This window comes from Symphalangus syndactylus, chromosome 3, assembly GCF_028878055.3.
Source record: "Symphalangus syndactylus isolate Jambi chromosome 3, NHGRI_mSymSyn1-v2.1_pri, whole genome shotgun sequence".
Lineage (NCBI taxonomy): Eukaryota > Metazoa > Chordata > Mammalia > Primates > Hylobatidae > Symphalangus > Symphalangus syndactylus.
In genome coordinates, this window is record NC_072425.2 from 109,241,851 (window position 1) to 109,261,902 (window position 20,052).

The 20,052-nt window shown below is 40.0% G+C and overlaps 1 protein-coding gene across 8 annotated transcripts in view; it reads left to right on the forward strand.

Moving 5' to 3' along the window:
- MTERF1 (mitochondrial transcription termination factor 1) overlaps positions 1 to 20,052 on the forward strand; it is a 494,830-nt gene that overhangs the window by 159,156 nt on the left and 315,622 nt on the right. For 7 of the 8 annotated variants that reach the window (XR_010120073.1, XR_010120074.1, XR_010120075.1 and 4 more), the window contains one exon: positions 12,453 to 12,579. The gene's annotated coding sequence lies outside the window, so the exon portion shown is untranslated. Of the gene's footprint in view, positions 1 to 12,452; positions 13,802 to 20,052 lie in introns of those variants that run through there. The other variant, XR_010120078.1, reaches the window with a different exon arrangement.

Here is a 20,052-nt window from a genome sequence, read left to right on the forward strand (position 1 = left end):
CTTTTGCTGTGCAGAAGCTCTTTAGTTTAATTAGATCCCATTTGTCAATTTTGGCTTTTGTTGCCATTGCTTTTGGTGTTTTAGACATGAAGCCCTTGCCCACGCCTATGTCCTGAATGGTATTGCCTAGGCTTTCTTCTAGGGTTTTTATGGTTTTAGGTCTAACATGTAAGTCTTTAATCCATCTTGAATTAATTTTTGTATAAGGTGTAAGGAAGGGATCCAGTTTAAGCTTTCTACATATAGCTAGCCAGTTTTCCCAGCACCATTTATTAAATAGGGAATCCTTTCCCCATTTCTTGTTTTTGTCAGGTTTGTCAAAGATCAGATAGTTGTAGATATGTGGCATCATTTCTGAGGGCTCTGTTCTGTTCCATTGATCTATGTCTCTGTTGTGGTACGAGTACCATGCTGTTTTGGTTACTGTAGCCTTGTAGTATAGTTTGAAGTCAGGTAGCATGATGCCTCCAGCTTTGTTCTTTTGGCTTAGGATTGACTTGGCAATGCGGGCTCTTTTCTGGTTCCATATGAACTTGGAAGTAGTTTTTTCCAATTCTGTGAAGAAAGTCCTTGGTAGCTTGACGGGGATGGCATTGAATCTATAAATTACCTTAGGCAGTATGGCCATTTTCACGATATTGATTCTTCCAACCCATGAGCATGAAATGTTCTTCCATTTGTTTGTATCCTCTTTTATTTCATTGAGCAGTGGTTTGTAGTTCTCCTTGAAGAGGTCCTTCACATCCCTTGTAAGTTGGATTCCTAGGTATTTTATTCTCTTTGAAGCAATTGTGAATGGGAGTTCACTCATGATTTGGCTGTCTGTTTGTCTGTGTTTGGTGTACAAGAATGCTTGTGATTTTTGTACATTGATTTTGTATCCTGAGACTTTGCTGAAGTTGCTAATCAGCTTAAGGAGATTTTGGGCTGAGACGGTGGGGTTTTCTAGATATACAACCATGTCATCTGCAAACAGGGACAATTTGACTTCTTCTTTTCCTAATTGAATACCCTTTATTTCCTTCTCCTGCCTGATTGCTCTGGCCAGAACTTCCAGCACTATGTTGAATAGGAGTGGTGAGAGAGGGCATCCCTGTCTTGTGCCAGTTTTCAAAGGGAATGCTTCCAGTTTTTGCCCATTCACTGTGATATTGGCTGTGGGTTTGTCATAGATAGCTCTTATTATTTTGAGATACGTCCCATCAATACCTAATTTATTGAGAGTTTTTAGCCTGAAGCGTTGTTGAATTTTGTCAAAGGCCTTTTCTGCATCTATTGAGATAATCATGTGGTTTTTGTCTTTGGTTCTGTTTATATGCTGGATTACATTTATTGATTTGTGTATGTTGAACCAGCCTTGCATCCCAGGGATGAAGCCCACTTGATCATGGTGTATAAGCTTTTTGATGTGGTGCAGGATTCGGTTTGCCAGTATTTTATTGAGGATTTTTGCGTCAATATTCATCAAGGATATTGGTCTGAAATTCTCTTTTTTGGTTATGTCTCTGCCAGGCTTTGGTATCAGGACGATACTGGCTTCATAAAATGTGTTAGGGAGGATTCCCTTTTTTTCTATCGATTGGAATAGTTTCAGAAGGAATGGTACCAGTTCACCCTTGTACCTCTGGTAGAATTTGGCTGTGAATCCATCAGGTCCTGGAATCTTTTTGGTTGGTAAGCTGTTGATAATTGCCACAATTTCAGAGCCTGTTATTGGTCTATTCAGAGATTCAACTTCTTCCTGGTTTAGTCTTGGGAGAGTGTATTTGTTGAGGAATTTATCCATTTCTTCTAGATTTTCTAGTTTATTTGCATAGAGGTGTTTGTAGTATTCTCTGATGGTAGATTGTATTTCTGTGGGATCGGTGGTGATATCCCCTTTTTCATTTTTTATTGCATCTATTTGATTCTTCTCTCTTTTCTTCTTTATTAGTCTTGCTAGCGGTCTATCAATTTTGTTGATCTTTTCAAAAAACCAGCTCCTGGATTCATTAATTTTTTGATGGGTTTTTTGTGTCTCTATTTTTTTCAGTTCTGCTCTGATTTTAGTTATTTCTTGCCTTCTGCTAGCTTTTAATGTGTTTGCTCTTGCTTTTCTTGTTCTTTTAATTGTGATGTTAGGGTGTCAATTTTGGATCTTTCCTGCTTTCTCTTGTGGGCATTTAGTGCTATAAATTTCCCTCTACACACTGCTTTGAATGTGTCCCAGAGATTCTGGTATGTTGTATCTTTGTTCTCGTTGGTTTCAAAGAACATCTTTATTTCTGCCTTCATTTCATTATGTACCCAATAGTCATTCAGGAGCAGGTTGTTCAGTTTCCATGTAGGTGAGCGGTTTTGAGTGAGTTTCTTAATCCTGAGTTCTAGTTTGATTGCACTGTGGTCTGAGAGACAGTTTGTTATAATTTCTGTTCTTTTCCATTTGCTGAGGAGAGCTTTACTTCCAACTGTGTGGTCAATTTTGGAATAGGTGTGGTGTGGTGCTGAAAAAAATGTATATTCTGTTGATTTGGGGTGGAGAGTTCTATAGATGTCTATTAGGTCCACTTTGTGCAGAGCTGAGTTCAATTCCTGGATATCCTTGTGAACTTTCTGTCTCATTGATCTGTCTAATGTTGACAGTGGGGTGTTAAAATCTCCCATTATTATTGTGTGGGAGTTTAAGTCCCTTTGTAGGTCACTCAGGACTTGCTTTATGAATCTGGGTGCTCCTGTGTTGTGTGCATATATATTTAGGATAGTTAGCTCTTCTTGTTGAATTGATCCCTTTACGATTATGTAATGGCCTTCTTTGTCTCTTTTGATCTTTGTTGGTTTAAAGTCTATTTTATCAGAAACTAGGATTGCAACCCCTACCTTTTTTGTTTTCCATTTGCTTGATAGATCTTCCTCCATCCCTTTATTTTGAGTCTATGTGTGTCTCTGCACATGAGATGTGTTTCCTGAATACAGCACACTGATGGGTCCTGACTCCTTATCCAGTTTGCCAGTCTGTGTCTTTTCATTGGAGCATTTAGCCCATTTACATTTAAAGTTAATATTTTTATGTGTGAATCTGATCCTGTCATTATGATGTTAGTTGGTTATTTTGCTCGTTAGTTGATGCAGTTTCTTCCTATCCTCGGCGGTCTTTACAATTTGGCATGTTTTTGCAGGGGCTGGTATTGGTTGTTCCTTTCCATGTTTAGTGCTTCCTTCAGGAGCTCTTTTAGGGCAGGCCTGGTGGTGACAAAATCACTCAGCGTTTGCTTGTCTGTAAAGTATTTTATTTCTCCTTCACTTATGAAGCTTAGTTTGGCTGGATATGAAATTCTGGGTTGAAAATTCTTTTCTTTAAGAATGTTGAATATCGGCCCCCACTCTCTTCTGGCTTGTAGAGTTTCTGCCGAGAGATCAGCTGTTAGTCTGATGGGCTTCCCTTTGTGGGTAACCCGACCTTTCTCTCTGGCTGCCCTTAACATTTTTTCCTTCATTTCAAGTTTGGTGAATCTGACAATTTTGTGTCTTGGAGTTTCTCTTCTGGAGGAGTATCTTTGTGGCGTTCTCTGTATTTCCTGAATCTCAATGTTGGCCTGCCTTGCTAGGTTGGGGAAGTTTTCCTGGATAATATCTTGCAGAGTGTTTTCCAACTTGGTTCCATTCTCCCCGTCATTTTCAGGTACACCAATCAGACATAGGTTTGGTCTTTTCACATAGTCCCTAATTTCTTGGAGGGTTTGTTCATTTCTTTTTATTCTTTTTTCTCTAAACTTCCCTTCTTGCTTCATTTCATTCATTTCATCTTCCATCAGCGATACCCTTTCTTCCAGTTGATTGCACCTGCTACCGAGGCTTCTGCAGTCTTCGCGTAGTTCTCGAAACTTGGCTTCCAGCTCCATCAGCATCTTTAAGCCCTTCTCTCCATTGGTTATTCTAGTTATCCATTCTTCTAATTTTTTTTCAAAGTTTTTAACTTCTTTGCTATTGTTTTGAATTTCCTCCCATAGCTTGGAGTAGTTTGATCGTCTGAAGCCTTCTTCTCTCAACTCGTCAAAGTCGTCCTCCGTCCAGCTTTGTTCAGTTGCTGGTGAGGAACTGCGTTCCTTTGGAGGAGGAGAGGTGCTCTGCTTTTTAGAGTTTCCAGTTTTTCTGCTCTGTTTTTTCCCCATCTTTGTGGTTTTATCTTCTTTTGGTCTTTGACGATGGTGATGTACAGATGGGTTTTTGGTGTGGATGTCCTTTCTGTTTGTTAGTTTTCCTTCTGCCAGACAGGACCCTCAGCTGCAGGTCTGTTGGAGTTTACTAGAGGTCCACTCCAGACCCTGTTTGGCTGGGTGTCAGCAGCGTTGGCTGCAGAACAGCGGATTTTCATGAGACCACAAATTCAGCTGTCTGATAGTTCCTCTGGAAGTTTTGTCTCAGAGGAGTACCCGGCCAAGTGAGGTGTCAATCTGTCCCTACTGGGGGATGCCTCCCAGTTAGGCTGCTCAGGGGTGAGGGACCCACTTTAGGAGGCAGTCTGTCCCTTCTCAGATCTCCAGCTGCGTGCTGGGAGAACCACTACTCTCTTCAAAGCTGTCAGTCAGACAGGGACATTTAAGTCTGTGGAGGTTCCTGCTGACTTTTTGTTTGTCTGTGCTCTGCCCCCAGAGGTGGAGCCTACAGAGGCAGGCAGGCCTCCTTGAGCTGTGGTGGACTCCACCCAGTTCGAGCTTCCTGGCTGCTTTGTTTACCTAAGCAAGCCTGGGCAATGGCGGGTGCCCCTCCCCCAGCCTCACTGCCCCCTTGCAGCTTGATCTCAGACTACTGTGCTAGCAATCAGCGAGACTCCATGGGCATAGGACCCTCTGAGCCAGGTGCAGGACACAATCTCCTAGTGTGCCGTTTTCCAGGCCCGTTGGAAAAGCACAGTATTAGGGTGGGACTGACCCAATTTTCCAGGTGCCGTCTGTTACCCCTTTCTTTGACTAGGAAAGAGAACTCCCTGACCCCTTGCGCTTCCCGAGTGAGGCAATGCCTTGCCCTTCTTCGGCTCGTGCACACTGCGCTTCACCTACTGTCCTGCACCCACTGTTTGGCACTCCCTAGTGAGCTGAAACTGGTACCTCAAACAGAAATGCAGAAATCACCCGTCTTCTGTGTCACTCAGGCTGGGAGCTGTAGACCGGAGCTGTTCCTATTCGGCCATCTTGGCTCCACCCCCATTCTGTGTCTGTTAATTGGGGCATTTAGCCCATTTAGATTTAAAGTTAATATTGTTACTTGTGAATTTGATCCTGTCATCATAATGCTAGCTGTTTATTTTGCACAGTAGTTGATGCAGTTTCTTCATAGTGTCATTGGCCTTTAGATTTTGGTGTGTTTTTGCAGGGATTGGTACTGGTTTTTGCTTTCCATATTTAGTGCTTCCTTCAGGAGCCCTTGCAAGGCAGGCCTGGTGGTGACGAATTCCCTCAGCATTTGCTTGTCTGAAAAGGATTTTATTTCTCCTTCACTTATGAAGCTTAGTTTGGCTGGATATGATATTCTGGGTTGAAAATTCTTTTCTTTAGGAATCTTGTATATTGGCCCCAAATCTCTTCTAGCTTGTAGGGCTTCTGCTGAGAGATCTGCTGTTAGTCTGATGGGCTTCCCTTGGCAGGTGACCTGGCCTTTTTCTCTAGCTGCTCTTAACATTTTTTCCTTCACCTCAACTTGGAGAATCTGATGATTATGTGTCTTAGGGTTGATCTTCTCATAGAGTATCTTAGTAGGGTTCTCTGTATTTCCTAAATTTGAATGTTGGCCTGTCTTGCTATGTTGGAGAAGTTCTCCTGGATAATATTCTTAAGTGTGTTTTCCAATTTGCTTCCATTCTCCCCATCTCTTTCAGGTACTCCAATCAGTCATAGGTTCAGTCTTTTTACATAGTCCCATAGTTCTCGGAGGTTTTGTTCATTCCTTTTCGTTCTTTTTTATCTAATCTTGTCTGCCTGCCTTATTTTAGCAAGATAATCTTCAATCTCTGATATTCTGTCTTCTTCTTGATTGATTCAGCTATCTTGTGTGTGCTTCATGAAGTTCTCATGCTGTGTTTTTTAGTTCCATTAAGTCATTTGTGTTCCTTTCTAAACTGGTTTTTCTAGTTAGTAGCTCATGTAACCTTTTATCATGGTTCTTAGCTTCTTTGCATTGGCTTAGAACATGCTCCTTTAGCTCAGTGAAGTTTGTTATTTCCCACCTTCTGTAGCCTACTTCTGTCAATTTGTCCATCTCATCCTCTGTCCAGTTCTTTGCCCTTACTGGAAAGTTGTCATAATCATTTGGAGGAGAAGAGTCACTCTGGCCTTTGGGTTTTTCAGTGGTGGGTTTTTTTTTTTATTCTTTTTCATCATCATGAGTTTTTCTAGTTTCAATCTTTGAGGCTGCTGACCCTTGGATGAGATTTTTATAGGGACTTTTTTTGTTGATGCTATTGTCTTGCTTTCTGCTTTTTTGTTTTTCTTTCTATAGTTAGGTCCCTCTTCTGTAGGGCTATTGTGGTTTGCTAGGGGTTACTTCAGGCCCTATTAATCTGCTCCCATGCCTAGAAATTCACTGGAGGAGATTGGAGAACAGCAAAGATGGATGTCTGCTGTTTCCTCTGGGATCTCTGACCTTGAGTGGCACCCACGTGATGCCAGTAGAAATGCTTCTGCATAGGGCATCTGACAACTTCTTTTGGGGGGGTCTCACCCAGTTGGCATGGGAAGCAGGACCCATTTAATGAAGTACTTTGGCTGTCCTTTGGTGGAGGGAGTGTGCTGCTCTGGGGGGAAACCCATGCATCTGGACACCCAGATTCTCCACAGCTAGTAGGAGGAAAGACTAAGTCTGTTGGTCCATGGAGACTATGGCCACCCTCCCCATAGGGGCTCAGGCCCAGGGAGATCAGAGTTCTACCCCTGAGCCCCTGGCTGGAGTTCCTGCATGGAGGCCCCACCCAGTCAGGAGGGATGGGTCAGGGTCCATACTGAAGAGGAAGTCTGGCTGTGGACTGCCACAGATGGTGTGCTGGGCTTTGGGTAATACCTCTTGGGACCAAGCTATCCAGCCTCCCTGGCTCCAGCAGGGGAAAACACAGCCTGGAGCTATAGTGATGGGTGCTGCCCTTACCCCCTCTGGAGCTTAGTGTGTTAGGTGGCTAGCAGCTGCAGTGATGGCTGCCATGCTTCCCCCAAGGAGCTCAGGCAGCTTAGACAACAGACAGCTGCAGCTGTGGTGATGGCTGCCTCTCCCTCCAGGAACTTGCCAGGCTTAGCCAGATTCCAGCCAAGTGGGTGTTGAGAATCTGCATGACTCCATGATTGGGACCCAAGGCCCTGATGATGGGCTTACGAGTGGGATCTTCCAACATGTGGGTTGCCCGGTTCCATGGAAAAAGCATAGTTTCCCAGGCTGGGTAGCATACTCACTCACTGCCTTCTTTGGCTGGGGATGGGGGTTCCCCTTCCCCGTGTGGCTCTAAGGTGGGCTGCTGCACCACACTGCTCTTCCTTCCTCTCCGTGGGTCACGCCAGCTGCCTAGTCAGTCCTGATGACAGAACCTGGATACCTCAATTGCTATACAGGATTCACATGCTGTTTGGTTCTTTTTGATGGGAAACTTGTATCGCCACAGCTTCTAGTTGGCCATCTTGGCCCTGCCCTATAGTTTGATTTTGAAAAGTCGAATTATGTTCTCAGATTTGTTTGTAATGCTCTTCTCAGAGGTGACCTTTATTTTGTGTCTTTTGTTTGCATTGCATTGAAAGTGAGGATAAAATTGAGAAAAAGAGGTTCCTCTTTCTCTCCCTTTACCTGTCCTGACGAACTCAAGCTTTCTTCTCTGCAATGGGACCCTGCCTGGAAGCTTTTGTGTTTCTTTTAGCGTTTAACTTAAGTCACTTTTTAGATGATGAAGTTGGGTACAGGTAAGGTTCTCAAGCTTCTGAAATTAGTTTTCCTTTCCTTAAAACTCTTTGTTTTATTGTGGAGAAGCACAGTGGGTTAATTCATATTTGAGAGAATTCTTATAGAAAAAAAGATGTCTTAGTCTGGATTCTCTCTGAATCGGATCCTGAAATAAGGATTTGGGTGCAAGTAGTTTATTTTTGAAGGGGTCCCTGGAAGCACCATGAAGGAGTAGGATTATGGGATGGAAACATGTGAAAAGTCAACAGAGAGTGCATTCAGTAGTGGTTACCACCATGGGTACCTGGGACTCAATCCTGCTGGAGACCCTCTAAGAAACTGTAGTTGCTACAAGTGGTAAGGAAGCTGGGACATTTATTTGCCATTTTCCATCTTTTATGGGTTGAAGTTTGTGTCTGGAGAAATTAACTCTGCACTATTTATGGCCTACCTGGATATGGGCAGCACATGCTCTTCAGGCAGAGGAAGTCCAGAGTCAAAGAGACACAAATCTGAGGTAGGAACTCATTGGTTTGTGAAGTGAACTGTCTGCCAAAGCAATAGGCAACCAACGCTATAGGAGTGGGTCAGGGAATATGGGTGAGGCACCAACTGTCTGTGTCAGAAGACTGTTGTTTTCAGATATGAGGAAGTTGGACTTGCACTGCCTAAAGTTATACTCTGTTAGTGGCCATAAAAATAGATCTGTAATGCTTTGTGCTTTTTGTGGATAATTCCTGTTCATCCACTAAAACTCCATTTAGAGCCAATCTGCCTGAACTTAATTTATCCTTGTAATTCTACACAGGCTGTTCTTGTATTGACCCTGATCATTGTCTCTTGGTGGTCTACCTACCCAGAAAGTATGCTCTATCCTGACTGCCCATCAAAGCTCCCAAATAAGCCATATCAGAATGCAAGGATAATTTAATTTCATCTTTAGCACCCCCTTTTACCCTCAAAGTGTTTGTTTCTTAGTAAAGGGTGTATGTGTTGGGGAGTGGGTGTTTGAACATGGCAATAAACCTACACAGTGGCTCCCACTGACGTTCAGCCATGTTCTGAACATGTTATAATTACTGGTGGGCAGAGCTTGTCAGAAGTCTGTTTGTAAAAGGATTTGAGATCATCCTGGGAGATAATTATTATAAGGGGTGAGGAAGTTAGGGGTGACAGCTTGATCCAGTAACAAGCCTTGTTAATCAGAGGAGGGGGGCTATTCTGAGAATGGTGTGATGTCTATGACTCAGATTTGTCTCCATTTCTGGCCTCCATTTAGATCATGTCTCAGTCTTTCAGAGAGTTGAGGGTAAAGCTGTAAATGAATACTAAATGAGTTGTTTTGCTAAAACTGTTGGACACTGGAAGTACCAGTAAGATTACTTGGAGATCTCTCTAACAGAATGTAATACAATCTAAAGAGAAAGGGCTTATCTTCCAGTTCCAACAATGACCATGGAGAGGGCTGGAAAAGGGCAAGAGGAATTGGAAGCCACATGGTATCTGACAAGGCTTGTTCATTATCACAGGTGAGATGCACCCAGGGATTTACCAGAGCTACTTGGACAGTACTTGATCGATGGCTGCATCCCAGGGAAAGCCATGAAATCTGGGTTAGCTGATTAATGCAACCTTATTTGTTCCCATAGGCTGATGAGAACTGGGTAAACTCGAGCTGCAGATGGAACATTCTGGTAGATATGGACAAATCCTTTCATTTCTTTTCCACAATCAAGTTTAGGATAGACATATACTGCCTGGTCCATAGTAGGTACTTATACTAGATATCCATTGAATGAATTAACTTTTCTCACATTTGATACACATCAAGAGTGAGCAAGAATTGAACTGATCCCTGACAAATTTCTAGTCCCCTTGAGGTAAGGGAACCATTACTTCTTTCTTATTTGCTATGCCTTACAGAAATAAATTCATGTGATTTAAAAAAAAAACATTAACAGATATCTAAATGACTGTGTCAGCCAGGTATGGTGGCTTACTCCTGTAATCCAAGCACTTTGGGAGGCTGAGGAAAGAGGATTGCTTGAGTCCAGGAGTTTGTGACCAGCTTGGGCAATACAGGGAGACATCATTTCTACAAAAAAAAATAAAAAATTTGCCAGGCATGGTGGTGGTGTGCACCTGTTGTCCCAGCTACTAGGACGCTGAGGTGGGAGGATTGCTTGAGCCTGGGAGGTCGAGGCTGCAATGAGCCGTGACTGTGCCAATGCACTCCAGCCTGGATGACAGAGTGAGACCCAAATAAATAAATGACTTCGTCATTGTGAAAACTTCAGAAAAATGAATTTACTGGTGAATTAGTTTAATTGATTACCCTCAGTTTGGCATCACTTGCTAACAGTGTGTCTTTGGACAAGTTACCTAACATCTCAGAACCTCAGATTCTTCTGTAAACTAGAGATAATATTACCTACCTAATGATTATGTACATAAAGTTCTTGGTATAGCATATAGGACATGAAATAATTTTAATAAGTAATTATAATGGTAATGACAATCATCATTGTCATCTTTTAGATAGTCTATGGCGATGCTAATTAAGATCCACCTAGGGAATTGCCTCTACTTTGTTCTTTGTTTTTTAGTTGGTTTTCTGCCTAAGAATAAATATGTAATGTAACCTTCATAACAACTTTTTAATAAAGCCTTTGGTAGAGAGGCTTATAAAAAGTTTCTGGAAATTTAGATATATTGACTATGTCCAGTGGTTTTGTTTTATCTATTTTTGATCCCCTCAAAAAGTATCAATGGATTAGAGATTTCATTTCCTCTTATATCACCTGGGTTGGCTTTTCTGTATCAGCTTTTGCCTGTTTGCATCTTTTGGCTAAACCAGTACCTAAAACTAGGGACTATTGTGTACTTCTCCTGATATATCCTTTGTAGGCTGCTTGAAGCAAGGTTTGCTGGAGCCGTGTGAAAGTGTATATTGTCTAGAAACAGAACTATTTTTAGCTTGAAGGTAGAGCTGTGTTATTCCTTCTTGGCAAATTCCTTTTCTTTTGATGAAAGCCAAAACTTGAAGGTAGTGGTGACAGATTAGGGCCCTAATTGCTGTGTTGTTGGAAATAGAGATATTTATTGCTAATCAGGTAAATAACAGACTAAATTTCATCAGTGTAGTAAGATGAGCCCACTCAGTGGGCTGGTCTTGTAGAATACTTTTTCTAGTCAGCCTGGGAAAACTTGTGAAGTGGTAATAATAAAAACAGCATATGGTCTTTGCTGGAACTTTGTCATACATTAGCAATGTGCTGTGGGTGTGGTAATGAACATCAGGTGTATTTGGCTCAAGACTTCTAAACTTGGGGAAGTGGAATTTTGCTTTTATCCACATACTGGAATGTGTTTTTACATTTCTGGTATTTTTTTAAAAAATAACTTAAGAACTACGTTATTTTTTTATTCCTTATTTGGAAGCTATACTGGTCAGCATAAGAAAATACTTAAGATCTTCAAAGGCATACTGTAGAGGTTTGGAAAGCATTTGGTTTGGCTTGAAGTGAGTTTGGCGAGTGAAGTGACAGGCACATAAGCAAGAACAACAGGTGAAAAAATGTGGAGTGTCTTTCATCTTTCAAAGGATTTTCTTGATGAATTAAAACAGCCATGAAAATAAGCACTGGCCTTCATGCCCAGTGGCCTAAAAGGACTTATAGTGGGCCAAATCAGAGTCAGGCAGGGGCCTAATGAAAATCAGGCAACAGGCCTAGGCCTAATTAAATATATTCTGCCTCTCCCCACTTTTTATTCCTTTTGGGATTTGTGGTAGAGAGATATTTCTCTTCTTTGACTCAGATAGAGCTGGTAACGACTAGCAAAGGCAAACAGTGGCATTAGTACCTTAAGTAGAACCAGGAAAAATTTTTGTTGGCTAAATAAATTTTCTTACAGGCCTATGTCTTTTAAAAACTGCTTATAAAAATTAACTAATATATTTCTGGACCAAAGTAAATATCTCTTGAAGTGGTTGAATGGGAGAGACAAAAATTTTTTATTTTGTTTGGGAAAAATATATTGCATTTCCTCATAACTATGTTTTAGAACAGCTTTTAAAGATGTTGATTGAGATTCAGCAGCTTCCCAAACTTGTCTAAAGGAGTCTTTGGGATCTATGAGTCATAAATTTTCGGATTAAGATCACAAGAAAGATGTCTCCATAGAATTCTGCAAAACTGTAGAGCATACTTGAACAATGTGAATTTGACATAAGAGTAGAACATATTATCCAAGGTCCCTAATTCATATTTTGTTCATACATGTTCAAACTATGGCAACGTTTCCATATTTTTCCACAGTTTATAGAGTGTGTACAGAGAGGACCTGAGACTGCACCACATATTCCCAGGCCCTCAGTGGAGGACTTCTTTCTTGCCAGTACCTCCCATGAAGAATGTGGGGCTTAGTTTAGCATTTAAATACAACTAAAACTTCTATGTAACTCAGGGAGATAACAAAGTTAATTTATTACAGCACATTTATAAAGTCCTAGGAGTTGCCTGAATAATAATAATTGGTGAGTCCGTTTTGTGTTTTTCCAGCCTTTGCTTAGGGAGCAACTTTCGAAGTAAATGATGATGCCAGATTTGGAAGAATTCTAGAGGCATGTGTTTTGGGAGCAGCATGGATGAGAATCAGAGTGGATCTGCAGACTGCAGGACATTACAAGTATGTATTGAGCACAAGAATATAAAAGGTCAGAAAGACAGTAAAATCCTGTGATATATTCCTTTTTTAAAAGAGAAATATAAATACATGACTTAGCCACTGTCAAAGGGTAGTCATAAACAACAACAAACCATACATTTTCAAAAGAAGTCCATTCCCCTGTTTTCCTTTTGAAATGCTTAATGAAAAGCTACACAAAAAATTTCTGTGGATTAAGGATTCTGGAATAAGCAAGAGGCAGGAACAGAAGTCCACGTGCTCTGTCTTTACTGGCTTTCATTGTTTTGGTTTCAAGCTAAGCAGCAAAATGTTCCTGCCAAGTGAATATGCATGTGCATGGGATGTTTTCTGCTTTGTTTCACTCAGGTGTTTGAAGAAATTTCCTGGTTTGTATCAGTTGTACATCATTTTAGTGTAAGAGAAAACACACCCCTTGGAACAATTAAGGACTTGCAACTTATCATTAGAATGAGTAATAAGCTGCAGTGTCTATTTAGAATTGGTTTTTTAGAAATTAATTACTGAGATGTCACAAAATGCTTCACTGTTTTCTAATAATTAAAAACTACAGTTCCACAATTCATCAGTGAGAAATTTGTCAGGCCAATATATTTATCATTTATCACTTTAGAAAGGGGTCCACAAACTTTTTCTATAAAGAGCCAGATAGCAAATATTTTAGACTATGAGCCTTTGTAGCATGCAAGCAGCCAGAGACAATAAGTAAATGAATGAGTGTGTCTATGTTTGAATAAAACATTATGTATTACATGCATTATGTATTACATTTCGTAGAATTTTAACATGTCTTAATATCCCATTCTTCCTTTGATTGTTTTTTAAAACCATATGAAAATGCAAAAATCATGTTTAGCTTTGAGTTGTAAGCCAGATTTGGTGCAAGTGCTATAGTTTGCTGACTCTGTTTTAGAATATAAGACTATTATTATTTTTACTAAGATGCCTGAGTATTATTTTAAAGAGTAATGCATTTTTTTCCAACTCAAAATTATTTTATAATTCTGGTCCAATGATTCCTATTTTTCAAATGCATTGTTTGGGCTGTTGGAAGACTGCAGGATGTGGGCTAGCTGAGTGGTGTGAGGTTGGACAAATTAAACTCTGACTGTGTTCCTCTCATTATGTTTTAATTCTGTTCATCAGTAAAAGAAACTCATGCCATTGCCTCACTTGTTGCAATGAATAAATTGGTATAATTTTACAATGGGACAACTGCGTGGATTCTTTTGCTGCCTGAAGACCTGAGTGTTGGGCTCTTCTTCATAAAAGTTTCCATGACAATCTGGCCTGAGAGAATGACAGGTTTGCCCTCATGGGGAATTTCTCATTAAGGAAGCTTTTCTTTTACTAGGAAGCTTTATGGAAGGTTAATAATAGGTCAAACAGAAAGGAACAAATAGGACCTTTTCATCAGCCATACCTTATACCCACCTTGGCCTGAAAGAGAGCTTGTTTCCTCCTGTGTGTGGTGATGGGGTGATGTTCAGAAGCTGGGAGTTTAGGGAGGACCACCATGCGACCTTGGGGTCCTTGCTTCCTTGTGTAACTAAGAGACTCAGACACAGGCATGTGTTATTAATACATGGGCTAAGCCAAGAATTGTAGGTCCCTAGCTTTGCTTATTGAAAGGCAGTGTGTGAAGTCTTCAAGAAAGTGGGCTCTGGGCACAACTAACTGTGTCTTTAGCTGGTTCTGCTATTTACTAGCTGTGTGCCCTTCACTTCTCTGTGCCTCAGTTTCCTCATCTGTAGAAGTGGTATGATAATAATGATTTTCCTTTCACAGGGTTGTTGTGGGGACAAAGTACATTAATATATGTAATACATCTTAGAAAAGCACCTGGCACATGGCACTGATAAATGATAGCTATTGGGATAATTTTCATTCTTTTTGGCCTTGAAAGTAACATTTGAAAACTCTTATTTAAAAGATTTTCTTTCAGATATAATCACTATGACAATATCCTTTCATCTCTTCTTTCTCATCCATATCACTCCTTTATTCTACTGATGTATATCTTCCAGTCACCTCAGCCACCCTGTCCTAATATTCATTTTGGATTCTGACCGTTGTTTTCTGCCCACTCACTACATTTTGTTTTACACTCAGCAATCTCCTGGACCTAAATTGACAAACACTTGGATCGTATATAAAAGGGAAGCCCCGTTCATTAGGTGTAACCTAATATGTTGTCATGTAGCTATGGTATAGCCCAGGCTGGATTTGGTTACAAATCTATAGGTAATTCAAGGCAGATTTGTAGTAAGCTGCTCACCCACCTACCCAGAGCTGAGAAGCTGAAAAGATGGAGCCCAGTTGGGAAAACTAGTAGTGTTCTGAGCATAGGCTTTATGGCTCATCATGCTTTAGTAGGGCTTCCCAGGGGCATAGTGGAATGTTCTGAGGACCTTCAATAAATACATTTGTGCTTGACTATGTATGTTGGGTTTGTTTCCCTTTCCTGCCAACTGCTCTCTGGCTGGAGAGAGAAAAAGCCTTAAACATTGCTGCACACTATTTTAAATCCAGCTTAAGCTGTTTTATCTTTCCTCTTGGGCCTGTTCTGCCTGTGCTCTCTAGAACAGGGCAGGGGTGTGAACAGCTATTGAGGGAAGCTTTTATTTTTGTTAATTACTAACCTGGATTTGTCTACTCCTATTTTCTTGGAATGAAAGTGAGATGCTATTTTTTGTCTACTCAATGTAGGATTTTTTTTTCTGAGAGGATATATAAGTTATGGACAAAAGCAATTCTAAAACAGTTTAATATGCTTGAATAAAGTAAGGTCACATTGAGGAAGACCACCTGCAGATAAAGGGGCATTGCATAATACTTATGTGAAGTCTTTGGGTTTTGCTCTTTGGGGTAACTATAAAACCCAGTTCTCAGCCCTGTAAGAAACAATGTTTGCGTGGAATACCTGCTAATTCCTTAAAACAAAACAAAACACACACAGGTCTAGTATTTAATCTCATAATTCTTCACTCCTTAGGTATCCCATCCTATAAGACATCCATATGAGGCACCCTCTTTGACTTCAAAAGGTATTTTGTGTAGGCAAGAAACACCCAGAGCATAAAGAGGAATGAGGCTTTGCTCCAGATATATTTTTATTTGATTGAAACAATTCATCTGAACGACATTTGCTGTGTATTAATCACTTATGTTTAGGCTTACGTAGAGTGTACATTTGTTTAGTAATGCATTTTTATCCAGCATGTGAGATTCCTATTGTGTGCAAAGGGCAAAACTAAGCCACATGCTTGGACAACAAGGCATGCAAATGCCTGATTCTGTCATTCAGTCCAAAGGTGAAGTATTTCTATCTCTGCAGTGTTTTTACTGTAGATTTTCTGGTGTACAACTAGTAATGCCTATCATAAATCTGTTTATTTTTCTAAGAGAAAAATAAAAAAGAAAACTAGCATTTTTAGTGCTTTCTGGATGCCAGGCATTGTATGTATACATAACTTTATTTATTCCTCACGTTAGGCCTTGAGCATAGGTATTATTCCCATATTATAGAGTGAAAACTGAGGTTGGGAATAAAATAGTGTATTAGTTCGTTCTCATGCTGCTAATAAAGACATACCCAAGACTGAGTAATTTATAAAGAAAAAGAGGTTTAATGGACTCAGTTTCACATGGCTGGGGAGACCTCACAATCATGGTAGAAAGTAAAGGAGGAACAAAGCCACGTCTTACATGGTGGTAGGCAAGAGAGCTTGTGTAGGGTAACTTCCCTTTATAAAACCATCAGATCTCATGAGACTTATTCACTCTCATGAGAACAGCACAGGAAAGATCTGCCCCCATGAGGTTACCTCCCACCTGGTCCCTCCCACAACATGTGGGAATTATGGGGGCTACAATTTAAGATGAGATTTGGGTGGGGACACAGCCAAACTATATCAAATAGCTTGCCTAAAGGCCACACAGCTGGTAGGTTGTACAGAGACAGGGTTCATAACAAGATCTGTCTCTTTTCACTAACCCAAGTCACCTCTCTTCAATCAGAGATGATCTTTGTTGACCATCTAGCAGAAAATGCTCACTTGGGAAAGAGAAAAGTGTTTTCTAAGTGAATTTAACTTTTTTTTTTTTTGGTTATAGAAATAGGTAGAAAAAGTATGCTACTTTTCAGATTTTAAGAAAGCAAAAATGTGAAGTTTGAATTACTGAGAAATAGGCACAGTTACTTGATTAAACTGTGTGTATATGTCTACATCCAGAGAATTAAACATTTAAAATGATTGCACTACATAATTAATCAAATCCACAATCTGTATCAAAGTAAGGTATAATTTAATAAGCACAATGTAGACTGAAAAATGAATAGCTAACTGTTTGGTTGCTAATATTAGTGTAATAATTATAGTTTAAAGAGTATTGCCCGTGATGGAATAAGAACTCAGGTTTTTGCAAATGCTTAAGAGCACCCTCAAGTTGCTGCTTCAAAGCAGAGACAAAATAGTCTTCATTTTTCTGCCAGAATCTCCTTTAAGCTCAGATGACCAAATCTACAAAGGAGAAAATGGGGAGATTTTGCTGTTCTAAAAAGGCTTCCTGATATCCTTGTGAGGAAACTTGTAAAAGACATATAAATTCTTCTAAAATAGGTTATCTGTGGGCTATCTTAATATTGCACAAAAGTCTTTCATTTTTCTTTTGTCTAGAAATGGTAATAACTTCTCTATATAGGTTTTTGAAAGAGTCAAATGGTACGTAAACGTGCTTTGGAAAGGTTAAAGTGTTATTCATATATGATATGATTTCAATCTATGTCCCCACCAAATCTCATGTTGACATGTAATCCCCAGTGTTGGAGATGGGGCATGTGGAAGGTGATTGGATCATGGGGTGGTCCCTCATGAATGGTTTAGCACCATCTCCTGGTGCTGTCCTCATGATAGTGAGTTCTCATGAGATCTGGTTGTTTAAAAGTGTGCAGCACCTCCCCTTTTGCTCTCTCTTGCTCTTGCTTGGGCCGTGTAAGATGTGCCTGCTTCCTCTTCACTTTCTACCATGATTGTAAGTTTCCTGAGGTCTCCCCAGAAGCAGAAGGTGCTATGCTTCCTTTATAGCCTACAGAACTGTGAGCCAATTAAACCTCTTTTCTTTATAAATTACCTAGTCACAGGTATTTCTTTATAGCAGTGTGAGAACAAACTAATACAATATTGAATGTTAAGTACATGCAAACAGTATTTTCCAGTATACTTTCCCCTTGTAATTCAGTCTGCCCCTAACCTCCCACCTTTTCTTTTGTTGCCCTAGGGAAAAATGGAAGAATGCCACCTAACAGAGGGGAAGGATAAAGACGGGAGATAGGTCTTGTCAATCAAAAGAGAGAAGTTGAAAAAACTTCACATTTTAGGTGGCAAAGGGGAAGGAGAAAATGGGAGGAAGGAAAGAAGAGAGGGAGGGAGGGAGAAGGGCAAGAACTCAGGACTAGTGTACTGACTCCATGCATTGTGATGAAAATTCCCATAGGGTAAGTAGAAACATCCAGAAAGGTTTTAGGAGAACTTGGAATTCCCTGTCTTCTGAAATGGAGAATGAAAGCCTATAAGGCCACATGACTCTACACTAAATGGAAACATTAGAGCAGTTTTTGAGGGAAGAATCTACGTAGATGGTTCTAAGATAACATTTCTAGTTGCCCAGGGCCTGGGCAAAGCATGCATAGAATCTAGAAATCTTCCTGAATAAAAGGGAGGAGGCTCAAACATTTCAGAGAACTGGTGAACTAGAATAGGACCAATAATACTCTAACACCCATTAGATGAACATCAGAAAGTCAGATAATACCAACTATTGGTGAGGAAGTTGGAAAACTCTCTTGTACTGTTAGTGGAAGTCTGACCTAGAACAGCAATTGTGGGGAGTAATCTGGCAGCCCTTAGAGAAACCAGGTCATATACATGGACACCCAGTATTCCCACTGCTGGGTTTACACCCTAGAGCCACTCTGACACAAGACTATAAGGAACATGTATTAGTATATTTATTGGTTCTCTATTTGGGAAGGCAGAAAGTTGGAAGAAATTGTCCATCACTGGTGGAAAGGAATAGTTAATTGTGCGACACACACAGATGCATACTCTGTCTGTCTGTCTGTCTGTCTGTCTATCTATCTATCTATCTATCTATCTATCTATCTATCTATCTGTCTATCTATAGATCTATATCTCCAAGATCTAGCCATGTTGCTTTATGTACATCTGGATAATTAATTCAGAATGGTACATAGGTATATATACATATATATAATAAATGTTTCATCTTGCAGGCACTTGAGATGAAAGAAATCTATGAATGGTGCATAGATTTCTATATATCTACATAGCATATATATATAATATATAAATATATATAAAATCTTTATACCATTCAGAATCAATTATCTAGATGTGCCTAAAGCGACATGGATAGATCTTCCTTAGTCCACTGATTCAAATATCAATCTCTTATGGAAAACCCTCAAAGACATATCTAGAAATAATGCTTTACTACCTGTCTGAATATCCCTTAATCCAGTCAAGCTGATACCTAAAATGAACAATCACTATACCTAAATACACTTATGTTTATAAACATTAGAGTGGATGCCTGGCAGTGGTTAAGTGGAGGGGAGATGTGAGCAGAGGGAGGGGAGATGTGAGTGGGAAGTGGGAGTTAGGAAGAGAAGAGGGGAAAGCAATAAAGTTAATAAAACATGACATATATCTTATGAAATTGGATGGTGATGTACCATGAACTAAGAGATGTAATCCACTCAACTCTGAACCTTAGGTTAAAAAAAAAAAGAAAGCAATGGTTGGTATATCCGAATCATGGTGAATGCATAGGTGTTGTATTGTGATGACTATCTTCAGGAGATCCTCTGCCTTATAAGGGTGACCCTTCAGGAGTAAGAGTAAGCTACTAATCCGTATGACATAGACAGATGATTTCAGGACCAGGATGGAATTTGGTAAATTGCTCGTTATTTAGTTCTCCAATGCCCTGAAAGATAAAACATTTACCCCTTGAGATTAACTTTTCACTGGCCGATCAAATTCAATGTACTGTTTATGTTCTCTGTAACAGGAATTTTAAAGTATATAAATTTTTAAGTAAGAGTCTGATATCCAAAAAGATACATTACTTTGATCTGAAGTAATTTGAAGTTCAACTGGGTGAAATATTGCCACTATTTAAGCTACTTATTTATAAAATATGGATCCTGTTAATCATATTGATAGTGTGAAGTTGGAACTCTCTCTGATGACAAGAGATGGAAGGCAAATGTTCTTAAAATACTACCCTCCATGGTCTTCATTATTCACCAGCTGCTTGTTGACCAGCTACTTTACCTTTCTAAACTGGGTTTCCTCATCTACAAAATGATTGGGTTAGGTTATCACTCCCTTCAAGCTCTAAAAATGATATGATTTTGCAGTAACAAAA